Below are 12,793 nucleotides of genomic sequence, written 5' to 3'. Positions count from 1 at the left end.
AGTGCACCCCCGGCTGAGTAGGAGTACCCGGGCGACAACGGAGCCACCTCAACCTGGCCCGCCCCGACGAAACACCACCACCACCACGACCAGGAAGGTGTCCCCCGCCGTCACCTACGCGGAGGTAACCAGGGGCACGTCGACCGTCACCACCACCATGACCACCAGGAGAATGGCACGTGCGTCCTCCCTCCCGCCCGTGCAGAGACAAGAGGAAGCCAGGGGCGCGTCCACCACCTTAGCGCCCCCACCAGACCAGTGACGGCGACGTGCACCTTCGCGACGGCGGGGACACTGACCCTGTCGACGACCTCGCTCTACAGCAAACCGGTGGCCGTCGTCACCGTCGCCACAAGGAGGAGCGGGGGTGGAAGCTCGCCGAGAGGACTCAAGAAGAGGATCCAGGAAGATACGGTGCTCCTGGAGTCCGCGCCGACGACCAGGGCGCGGTCTGCTAGGGCAACCACGGAGCCCCCTCGGACCCCCCCCCCCCCCCCCCAGGACAAGGCAGCAAGCCAGGCAGAGGAAGAGCCCACCACCATCCACGGGCTCCGCGACGGTGAATGACGCGGTCACCCCAACGACACCGGAGGAGCGCCCTGTAGTAAAAAGGAGCACCCGGGCGAAAACTCTATCGCCCGGGTCGACACAAGACAAGAGGATGGTGGACGGACCTACCACCCTGCCGTCCCCCACTACAGGGCGCGTTGGGAGAAGGAGAAGGATGATTCTCCAAGCTATTGCCGAGGCGTCGCCACCGGTCACTGCGGCGCTGCTAAAGGAGAAGAGGAAAGAAGACGAACAGGAAGAGGAAAAGAATGGAGAATGGCGGGACTTCACGCCGTGAAGCAGGGGGAGAAGGGCTGGACAGCGTGATGAGGAGGGAGCGACGACGGCGCCGTCACCAAGGACGCAGGCGCGGCAGCCACCTCGTATACAAAACGAAGGAGCGGAAGTGGAAGTGGTCCGGGTGCCACGCGTGGTGGAGGCCTCCGTGGCGACGGAGCAAGGGCCTCCGAGCAACAAGGTGACCATTGGCAGGGGGGCTAGCCCTGTCAATTTTATTACTAATAATAATAATAATAACAATAATAATTCTAGTCATTATTGTTGTGTATGTCCTAGATTAACTAATGTTTCCAGCAGCGTGGCTAACAACCCCGGGTCAATCCGGGGCTCTGTTTTCAGCAACAACGGGCAGAGCAGGAGGGGCCGAGGGGGCACCTTAAACAACACAAATAGAAGAGATACCCGCGAAAATACTACACGAAAAGTACCCCCCAGAGGTCGGGCCCCACAGTCGCCCGCGACGCACCGGAGAGGGAGAGTGACCCCCCCGCCTTCACCTGAGCACCGGGGATCCCGTAGAGGGCGCGACCCGCATCGGGACACACGGCTCCCAGATGCTGTCCCACACGCCGGCTGATCTGACGAACCAACCCCCGGTGCCGACCGACCCGAAGTGCTTCGTAGGAGCACGAGGGCAACGATAGGCATCGAAAGGGCAGGCCTCGTTGAGGAAGCCGAAACGGTGACGACGCTTCAGGCGCTGGAAGACTTCGCTGCGAAAGTGGCGGAGTTCTTCGTAAAGCAGCGGGCGGTGGATACTGAGCGGGCCGCAAATCCAGCCACCAGTGGGAGGGGTGGCCGGCCACAAACAGCTGCGAGGAGGGAGGGTGGGTCTCGCCGTCCGAGGGATAGCTCGACGACGACCGGTACTCCTACCAACCGCGAGGAATATGTTCGGGAGGCGTAGCGCATTCAACGCTTGTTCCGTGCGAACCGGAAGCGTGTGGTGCGGGAGGTCCTGAAAGGGTCCTCCCCGCACTGTGAAGTGTCGAAGGACGTAGTCCAGTGACACTTCACAGAAATGTACGCTCCTCAGGATCGTGCTGGGCCCCTCCCGACTATCCGTCACGAGGCAGCACAGGAATGTGACGCTCTGGTGTCGGCATGTACGGCCGCCGACGTGAGCGGCCGCCTGGACCGGATGAAGAAATCTTCTCCGGGTCCCGACGGCGTAACCTATGGTGATTTGCGCGATGTCGACCCAGGCGCCACGCTCCTAACGGCGTTATTTAACGCCTGTCTCAAGATGGAGCATATTCCGCGCGTTTGGAAGGAATCCAACACCGTTCTTATTCATAAGAAGGGTGACCGGGATGACTTGTCGAACTGGAGACCTCTCGCGATGGGCGATACCCTGCCCAATCTCTTCGCCGCTGTAATGGCCGACCGCCTCACTCACTGGGCGGTACTCAATCGACGGTTCTCACGATGCCAAAAGGGCTTCCTGCCGTACGAGGGGTGCCTCGAGCACAACTTCGTGCTGCAGGAATGCATCGCCGACGCTCGGAGGAAGAAAGGGGAATTGGTAGTGGCGTGGATGGACCTTTCCAATACTTTTGGATCAATCCCGCACGCCACTATCTTGGAGTCGCTCTCCAACGCCGGGGCCCCGCGGGCGATCACAAATATCGTCGCCAGCCTGTACACAGACTGTGCGACGAGGGTCCGCACCTCCGAGGGGTACACCGATAGAATACCCATTTTACCAGGGGTAAAACAGGGCTGCCCCCTCAGCCCCATATTGTTCAACTTGGCAATAGAGCCCATCATCCGCGTGGCCGAGGACTCCACTGCAGGGTACGAAATCGCGGGGGATAAAATCGGGGAGCTCGCCTACGCGGATGATCTCACGCTGCTAGCGACATATGAAAAGGAGATGAGGGATATGCTACACGCCGTTGAAGACATTGCAACGAACCTGGGTCTCGCCTTCAACGCGAAGAAATGTGCCACGCTACACATACGAGGCCGGGACGACGCACTGGATACCGTGTACTGCATCCAGGAGGAACCCGTTCCGGCTCTGGGAAAAGGTGGGCCCTACCAGCATCTAGGGGTCCCAACCGGGGTTGAGCTCGATCAGACGCCCTACACCACGATCCGTGGCGTGTTAGAGGACCTGAGCGCGGTGGACCAGTCACTCCTCGCTCCCTGGCAGAAGATCGAGACGGTGGCGACATTTATTGTCCCGCGTCTCGATTTCCTGCTCAGGGGAGCCAATATACGACGAATGGCCCTGTCGGAGCTCGACAAGGCTATCAAGCGGACGGTCAAGCTGTGGCTTAACCTGTCCCAGCGGGCTAGCCCGCAGGTGGTCCACATTCCCCCGTCACTGGGAGGATGTGGACTCCCTCCGATAGCCGACCTTGCGGAGGTTACGGCCGTGGCTCACGCATTCAGGATGCTGAATGCGGGTGACACGGTCGTGGCCAATATCGCGAGGTATTCGCTGGAAGCTGCCGCGAGCGAGAAGCTTTGTCGGGCTCCGACTGACCGGGATCTTGCCCAGTACCTGTCGGGCTGATTACGTCCCACATTATGGATGGTTATTATTCTGCTACTATGATTCTTGGGTTCTGCCGATTTAAACAGTAAAGCGTACCTTGACCTTCCGTGCGGGTAATAGAGGATGCAGGATCGGGTGTTCAGTAATTGTTGATACGTGTATGGGTCTTCAATAATTATATATTCTCTTTTGTTGTTACATACCCTTCGCTGACTTCAGGTGTTGCACGTCACTCGTTCGTTCTCGTATTACTGTTCATTCACTCTAGAGGTCTAGAGGACGATATACTATACTCGCGGCGCGTGGCTACGACTCGACCTTGGAGATACAAGCAGTTGGTGGTGGTCCTGCACAACACACGGGTGCACTCCTGGACTTGGTCCAATTATGAGTCTGCTATCTCAGACTGCGGCGATACACTCGTGTTGAACCGTCGGCCGAGCACGTCGTCGATGAACTTCCTGGTTTCGAGTAGCCTTGAGCGCGGATCTACTGCGCGTCACGAACGGACAGAACTTCGGTTTCTGCTTTACGCTATCACGGAACTGGCGTACCTGCGTTGCGCCGATAACTTATACTCCCAAAAGGGGAGTAGGTCACGCTCCTTGCTTGCGAAAACCTACAAGCAAAGGGTTTTCGCCATCGCATTTCGCGAGTTCCCCGATTTCGTATCGCAAGCGTTGCTAAGCGAGAAAACGCTGATGTTTCGCGGATTCCAGAGCAAGACCTCTTTAGAATGGCGAAAGACAAAAATTGGTTATAACTAGGGACGTAACACCCCCCACGCTAGACACAAAATGCTCTCGGGAGGGCATTTTGTGTAAGGTGTTTTCGTCATTCGCCACCCTCATTCGCTCAATCACACATACCTTTTCATGCATTCACAGAGTGTATATAATGGTGAAAAATTTTACAATAAAAGGTAGCTGTTCAAAATATAAAGTAAAAGGTGCCGAAGAAAATACAATCGTGCGCAGCTGTTGAAAATATAAAGAAAAGAAATATGTGTATAAAGTGTCGAAGATATGTACAGGTTTGTGTCGTTATTTAACATATCAAGTGGGAAAAGTAGTGCGGGAAGTGGCCACAGGGCACCCCCCCCCCCCCCCCCCCCCCACGCTAGACGGTCGATAATTTTGAAATGGATGCCGAGTGAAAATTTATATGACCATAAAAGGCTTGATTTTGAAATGCAGTGTCTATGAATACGCTGAGTTAAATATTCCACGGTGGCTATTGAAAAATTGTCGACGTAGAATTCAAACGTTGCTATACTCCTGGTAAACCTGGTGGGGAGTTTGTGGTATATAAAGTGGTCGGTCGAGTTGTATTCGTTACTTGAGTGAAATGGAAAGGCAGCTTTTAATTGTTTTCGCAAGCCTAAATATGTATGCATATAATTGCACCGATTTATTTCCGCCTATGCGTGATCTGTTCCGAACTTGGGTAAGGTGTTCTTTTATTTCCTCTTTTTTTTTTTGTTTTTTTGTTTTAGTGTACCGACGGGACCTACGTTATACGCCCGGGGTATACCAATATCAAGTACCGGGAGGCCGTCCGTCAGCATAGAAGAAAATATCGGCGGTATCTGATGGATTTATGGGACTGGGATGAGGATACCATGTTAAACATCGCGCCCCTCTTTCGATAAACATTTCATTTTGTAATGTAACGAAAAATATATAGTTTATCCAAATTCGTCTCTTTGTTCATTCCAATCCTGTTGTTCCGTTCCTTAATTCTAATAATAAAGGATTGTTTTCTTTTCGAAACCTGGGTTCGTTGTTCCATCTGGCGTTTGTGTCTCTGGTAGTACTGCTATCTGCAGATCCGATGGACCCGTTGTTGGGGTGATGGTCGGTTGGCTTTGCATTGCGATATCTTTTGGCGTGAACTGGTGACATTTGGGTTGGCTGTCGCTCTCTGCTCGTTTTTTGCAGTATCGGTATCCTATTGCCGCTATTATTATCAAAATGACAACAATTATGGCTGATAAGGAACCGTAGGTGATGTAGGCTGTGTGGGCTAGAGCACGGTGGTGCTGTGCTATATCTTGCGCTTGGTTGTCTACTTCTTGTAAGGTTAAAAGGTTGTCTGGGTCTATGTTGATAGGTGTGAATTTTGGCTGGTTTTCTTGGAGTTTTGTCAGGATGTGAATATGATGTGGGGTTAGGTCTGGGATGAGGTTAGATATATTTAGGCCGAAACTTGGTTTGAACGTGTAATTGTATTTCTGGGTTTTTATTCCGGATGCCATTATTCTGGTATGATCAATGGTTGCTTCGCAGTGGCTTTGCAGCTGTATTATCCCTGCGCCTTGGATTTGTTCGTAGCCGGCCGATCTTTTATTGCACTTGATTTGGATTTCTTCTTTGTGTTTCATCGAAAATAGCCAAGTATTTGAAGCCTCTAGCTTCGTAATTTGTATGTTGTTTGCTGGGGCCGCTTTCACAGTGCACTGCTTCCACTGTAGGTGTTCCGGACGCAAGATGAGATCAATTTCACAGATATGACTTTGCTCATAGTTTTGGAGCGAGAGCGTGATTTCACAGAGGAGTCTTCCGTTAGGGTTTTTGCAGGTTTTGAGGCAGGTTTTGTCAGGGGAGAAAAAGGTAGTGGTTGTTTGATCTATTGCAAGGAAGTCTGTTTGTGGTTGGATCATTAAAGGGGTGAAAGTATTTGCATTAAGTTGTTGGAAAGAGGGGCAGGGATATAGGTGATATAGTTCATAGGAGTTGGGTTCTAGGAGAGGAAAGTCTATCGTGATGATTACTCTTCCTTTTGCGTATACGGCACTCATTGTTGTCGTGCCCTGGAGTTGCTCCGATCTCAACTCTTCCATTGAGAGCGGGAATTCCAGATTCGTGGAAGTTTGGATGGCTTTGCATGCATTGACCAGTTGGTTCGGTGATAGGATCATTGGATGTAGGATTCCCAATTTTGCGAACATTACGGCGTCAGTCAGGGTGGATAGCATTAATACATATTCGTCGGTTTGACGGATCAATCTAGTTCCCCAGGAGGACATAGCTAGTTCTAATTCTAGTTGATCTTCTCGTTTGCTAATTTCTGATGTTTTATAGAGCATGTGCTCGATTCTAGTGTTCATGGTTGTTGCCGATTTAGAAAGAATGTTCAGCGTATCATAGGCTTTACGGAATTCGGATTTAATTACATGCGTCTGGTTATGAATTAAAGACGTTATTTGCTTTTGATCATTATAAATTTTGTCGATTTCGCGGTTATAATGCTCCGCGTCAGTTTCGTCGAGTGTTCCGAACAAAGTTTTGCTGATCGAGCCGATGAATCCGAGAGGGGCTCGTCTTACTCTAACCGCATTCTTTCTGAGCGCGTGTGCTAATAGATTTTCGTATCGTACTGCCTCCGCGAGTTTTCTATCTAAGTCTTCCCTTAGGGTGTCCGCGGGGCATGATGTTATGTTCTGGGTCTTGCACATGGTCTTCATGCGGTTTACCGCAAAGATGGTATCTGGGCGGCTGGTTAGGATTTCCGTTACATCCAGAGCTGTTACTAGTCTCCACGTGGTCCGAAACGTGCGGATCGGGGCTAGTTTCTCGGGATATAGTCCGGGGTTGTACCTTAATCGGGTAACGGAGTAGTCGCCTTCCATATGGTTCGCGATCGTGAACTGAATGGAGACGATGCCTAACAGCAGGTACCAGGGGCCCATGGTGGTTCGGTTGCGCTATCTAGTGGTTTGTTAACTTTTTTACTGGATTTCCTAAAATAAATACCTTTTCGTTCAAGTAGGGTCGAAAGGGGGAGGTTTCCAGGTGTTATCTGATTTGTTTTCAAAATTTTTCGAATGTACGAGTTTTAATTTGTTAAGGTGCTTTGCGAATTTTCTTCCCTGTTCGTCCCTGAGGATTGCGTTGTTATTTTCAGTTATTTCGCAGATTTTGAACGGCCCGATATAATGAGGGTCAAATTTACTAAGACGTGGCTCTTTTAATACATAGACTTGATCATTGGGAGAAAATTGGACTTCTTTACTTTTCTTGTCATACTGTAATTTTGAACGTTCTTTGCTTTGTTCAAGATTTTTCCTTGCAATTTGCCGGATCTCTTCTAATTTCTGTACCAAATTTTGAATGTATGTTGGATAGGTCAGGAGTTCTTCGCGGGTCATAGGAGTGAAGGGATCTCTTGCTAGCTGGCCGAAAACTACTTCATAAGGCGAAAAGTTTGTTGCCTCGTGTGTCGACGTGTTATATGAGTACGTTGCGAAAGGAAGGAAAATATCCCAGTCATGCTTGTTTTCAATGAAATGTTTTAGGTATTCGATGAGTACGTGGTGGCTACGCTCAAGGGAACCGTTAGTTTGAGGCCTGTAACCGGAGGTGGTAACGTGTTCAATATTAAAAGTCTTTGCTATTCCTTTAAGAACTTGATTAATAAACGATGTTCCGCGATCCGTGGGGATTGCCCGTGGCGCGCCGAACATTGCGATGAAGTAACGCGAGAAGGCGTCTGCTACAATCTCGGCTCGGATATCTGGTAACGGAATGGCCATGCAAAATTTTGAGAGTTGACATTGAAGCGTGAGAATATGACGGTTTCCACTGGGTGAGAATGGAAGAGGTCCGACTGTGTCTAATGCTACCTTATCGAAAGGTCTGGCTGGAGTATCTGTAATAAGCATCGGTTCTCGTGTTTTGATACGCACTAATTTTTGTTCTTGGCAACTTTTGCAGAATCGGATGTAATCTTCCACATCTCGATGCATTCTAGGCCAATCGAAAACATTCCGTATGCGTTGATATGTTTTAGTTACTCCTTTGTGGCCTCCTATTAAACTTTCGTGATAATGTCGAATGATATCCTCTCGATGATCCTCTGGTGGAGTTTGTATTTCACCTGTACATATTGTCACGGTGATCGGTTCGTCATAGAAGACTTCGGACAATCGTTGTTGTAGTGTTTGCGCGTCCAACTAGTGCATCGTTTCTCAGCTCGTTGGGATGCGAAGATTATCTACTCCTTCTATTTTTGCTGCCAGTTTTAGAGCATGCAATAAGTAAGATATCTGGTGTTGTTCGATAGTCTGGAAGAAGTATTTAGCGCCTATGATGCTAAAGATTCGCCTTTCTTCGGCTTGGGTAACAATTACGCGGCCTTCGGTTAGATCTTCAGTGAGCAGGTTTGTTTCGGAGAGCATTCCTAGAGCTTTTAAAGTTCTGCAAGTAGGGCTGGTGAGAATTTTATCAGCAGGGATAAAGTGCGCGATATTACCAGGGCCCTCCGTGAGAGGAGCTTTAGAAATTACTATTTTGCAGTGAATTGCCTTAGCCGTTGTTGGGCTGGCGGTGAACTGAGGATCCGGTGCGTAAATATTGTCGATATCCTTCCATTCGCGAGTAAATTCGGGGCTCCTAAATGTTGACTGTGGTATATCTAGTATCTCTGAAGGGGACGGCAGATCCCAGGAGATGCGTGTCGGTTGTCCGACGGTATCTGTATGCGAGAGGTCGTGCGAGGACGGTTCATGTTCAGAATCACCTTGGTCCTTGGATGGCTGTGTAGGTTCCCGGGTGGAGAGAGGTGACCAACAAGATACACGTTTTCTTGGTTTTGGGGTACTACTCGCCAGTGCCTCATGCTCGTGCTCCGCGGTGACGTTGTCATCCCTCATGGTGGAGTTTGCATTGGGCTCGATTTCTTCCGGTTTTATATTTCCTATGGATTGTGTTTCAGCCAGGATCAAGGATGGTGGTTCCTCATAATTTGGCCTAAGTTGGGCCGCACGACGTGCGCTTACCCGGGTTGCGATGGGTTCTACCGAAGGTATTACTGGTAGTGCAAAAGGTACCGGGTTCCTAGACAAGGCGTCTGCGTTTGCATTCACGCGACCTGGTTTGTATATAATTTCATAATTATAATCTTCTAAGAGTATTCGCCAACGGGCTAGGCGTGACACAGGGTCCTTAACCGAGAATAGCCATTGTAGAGGGCGATGATCTGTTACTAGCGTGAATTTTCTGCCATAGATATATGAAGGGCTAATAAAGGGTGATAATAAAGGGCTCATCAAAATTCGGATAGCGTAAAACGGGTTCTTTGCACAACGTCTGTCGTAGTTCCTCAAAATTTTTCTGGTGGGCTTCGGTCCATGCAAATGGTTTCTTGGGACTCGTTAATTCTGTCAGAGGTTTGGCCTGTTGTGACAGATCCGGGATGAATTGCCTATAGTAGTTTACCAATCCTAAACATTGTTTGAGTGTTTTGCGCGTGGTTGGAGTCGGAAAACTTTCTACTGCTCGAATTTTCTCCGAGTTTGGTCTTATTCCCTCGGATGAGATGATATGGCCCAAATAGGTTACCTCCTTTTTCAGGAATTCTGCCTTATCTGGTTGTAATGTGAGGTTATTGTCGCGTAGGCGTTGGAATAACGTTTCGAGTCGTGTTTCCATTTCCTCCAAGGTGCGTCCGTAAACTACTATGTCGTCGATATATACGTACAGGATTTTCCCAATTAATCCCTTCAAAACGAGTTGCATGAGCCTTTGAAAAGTGGCAGGCGCGTTTTTCAAACCAAACGGCATGCGCGCGTATTGGTAATGTCCATCCGAAGTTGAGAATGCCGTTTTCTCCTGATCTTCAGGAGCCATGCGTATTTGATGAAATCCATTTGCCAAATCAAAAACAGCGAAATATTTTGCACCTCCTAACCGATCGAAAATATCTGAAATGCGGGGAATAGGGAAACGGTCGTCGATTGTTTTCGCGTTTAATTTACGGAAGTCTACGACCATTCTCCAGCGCACATTTCCTTTCGAATCCGGTTTTTTCGGAACTAGCCAGAAGGGCGAGTTGTATGGTGAGTTCGAGGGAACTATTACTCCCAAATTCTCTAAATTTTGAATTTGCTTTGATATTTCTTTCTCCTGGTCAACGCTGAAGGGATACTGTCGCGTGAATACCGGAGTTTTGTCGTCCATAGGGATGTTGTGAACGATTGTTTTCGTATCTCCCAGGGGATCGCCGGGAATGAAAAATCTATCCGCGTAACGCGTTACGATACTTTCAGCCATGCGTCGCGGTTTATCTTCTAAATGATCTAATTTTAACGCTTTATTAATTTTATTGATTCTCTCAACGTCGGATTGTTGCGTGACGACATAGTCTCCTAGGTCTTCGCCTTGAAATTCCAGCTGTTCGTCTGTCAGCGGTGTCAGCGGCCTAGGTAGGCGCGTTTCGTCACCGGATTCCTGCGGATTCTGCTGGGTTAGCCGTTCGACGGCGCGGTCCGCGTCTTCGTCGTTGTCGTCTGTGCAATCGGCAGACGCAATTTTCATACATTCCTGTTCGCCGAGGAGCGCTCGTGGGGCTTCCTGGTTGCGTTGAGAAGATGTCAGCGTTTCTTTTATCTCCCGTGAGTTCGAGAATCCGATAGGATGAATCGGCCGTTTGCTCGTTACTAGGGTTCTATGATGAAAAGAAATTTCGCTTTCTTCTTGTAGGAGGTACGGGTTACCTAATAATCCTATTACTCCGTCAGGGAAATCCGGGTTGTCAACGACGTAGAAAAGAGTTTGGCTTCCATTTATTTTAATGCTTATGATACCGGCAGCATCGATGTATCCTTGCAGTCCTTTTACGCTGACGCTCTCGCATTTAATGATCGGCGCGTCGGTCCGTAGCGCGTTTGACTTAATCAAGTTCAACATCGAGCCGGTGTCTATAATAAATTCTCCGTTCCCTTTCTTTAATTCCTTTGAGCGGATCCGGATTCGCGGCGAAGGAGCCTGTAAGAGTCCCGGGGACTCGCTTGTGGCCGGTGGAGATCGCGGCGAGGCGTAAAAGCTGCACCCGCTCGATGATCCGCGGGTGAACGGGCGCGATTGAAGTTTAAATTTTCTCTTTCCGGCCTGTTACTTCGCGACGGTCTGTCATCTAGTCTCGGCGGAGGATCGCGCCCACGTTCAAGATAGCTATTTACAGGCGGTCGGCGTGGTCCTTGGCGCCGATTTGGTCCGCGTGAATAATTATTTGAATAGTTCGTGTGACCTGAATATTGAGTTCCGTGTGCGTGATGGTAATTATGACAATGTAGACCTTGGGGTGGTGCCCTTTGAGCGTGGCCGCACCCGCAGAAACAAGATGGCTGCGGGGGTATGTATGGTGCGCAGCCGTGTGGGCATCCGGACCCGCACGGTGGAGCTGCGTACCGAGGTTGGCACGTATTTGTCGGAGGGGCCGCGGGCTGGACCGTGTTCGCGTAGCAAGAGCCACATGGATGACTAGGGTATTCTGGTTATACTTGCGGTGGCGGTTCTCGCCATTCAGACCAGGTTCGATTGTAATCGTATGGTGAAGGAGGGGTTGCTGGTAAAGGATGAACATGAGAATTAGCCGGAGGGGCCAATTTCTTCAATTTTGCGTCATTCTTATCTATCAAAAGAGCCTCGTCCATGATACCGGTGAGCGTCGTTTTTCTAGTGGTCATTACAGCCTGAGATAATTTTGCTGGCAAGCCTCGGATGAAGGCTCGCCCTGCTAAGATGTCGAATTTTTCGGGGTCAAAGTCTTGGCCCTTTTCGTCGCGACCGCTGGCTGATGCCTGATAAAAGAGCCTCGTGAAACGGTGTGTATATTCCAGGACGGTTTCATTATCTCTCATCGGGAGATTTCCGAGTTCTAGACAGAGTTCCTTATATGTTTTATTAGGGGCGTATCTTTTCCGGAGCAATTTTAAAAGATCTACAACGCTTGTACAATTTTGCTGTTCTACGTAAAATTTAACGTGTTGGACAAGTTTATCCATAAGGCCTTCGAGAAAACTGGTTTTCTGGCTTGGTGGGACTCGTGCTTTTACTTTGTGTATTGCGTTTAGAAAATCTTCGAACGAAACCTTGTCAGGGTCGAAATCAGGGATTTTTTCTAAAATCCGATCCACCTTTCTTTCCTCCCTTTCGGTGATAAACACTATCCCTACCGACACTTCACGTATACCTATTCCTACCGCGGCCGGTCAAATGACCGGTCTTTCACAACTTATATTTTTCAATATTGCATGCAGACCAATAGCCAGCTCACCAGTATAAACATATATTTTCTTTTATTCAAGAGTACATAATCTACATTTTATTCTTTTTCGTCGCATTTTTTACAAATGGGCTTCTCAACTGTACATTTTCCGCATACGTACTTTTTACATTTTAGACATATTTTGTTCGTCTTATTATCTTTACAATACCTTATCTGACATGTTTTCCGTGCACGGGAACCTGTACTTGTACTTGCGATGGGTATTGGTTGATTTTCTTTGCCGAGCTCTTGTTGGTATTCGATGGTAAGTTTTTCTGCCAATTGGAATAGAAATTCCTGTCTTGCAATTTCTCCTCCCGTAGTTTCTTTATATAACACCCATGCATTTATCCCAGCTAAATCCAAGATATAAAAAAATACTTGCAAAGG

Source organism: Osmia bicornis, unplaced genomic scaffold (genome assembly GCF_907164935.1).
Source record: "Osmia bicornis bicornis unplaced genomic scaffold, iOsmBic2.1, whole genome shotgun sequence".
NCBI classification, from domain to species: domain Eukaryota; kingdom Metazoa; phylum Arthropoda; class Insecta; order Hymenoptera; family Megachilidae; genus Osmia; species Osmia bicornis.
The sequence above is the reverse complement of the archived record's forward strand: the minus strand, read 5'-3'. Positions refer to the sequence as shown.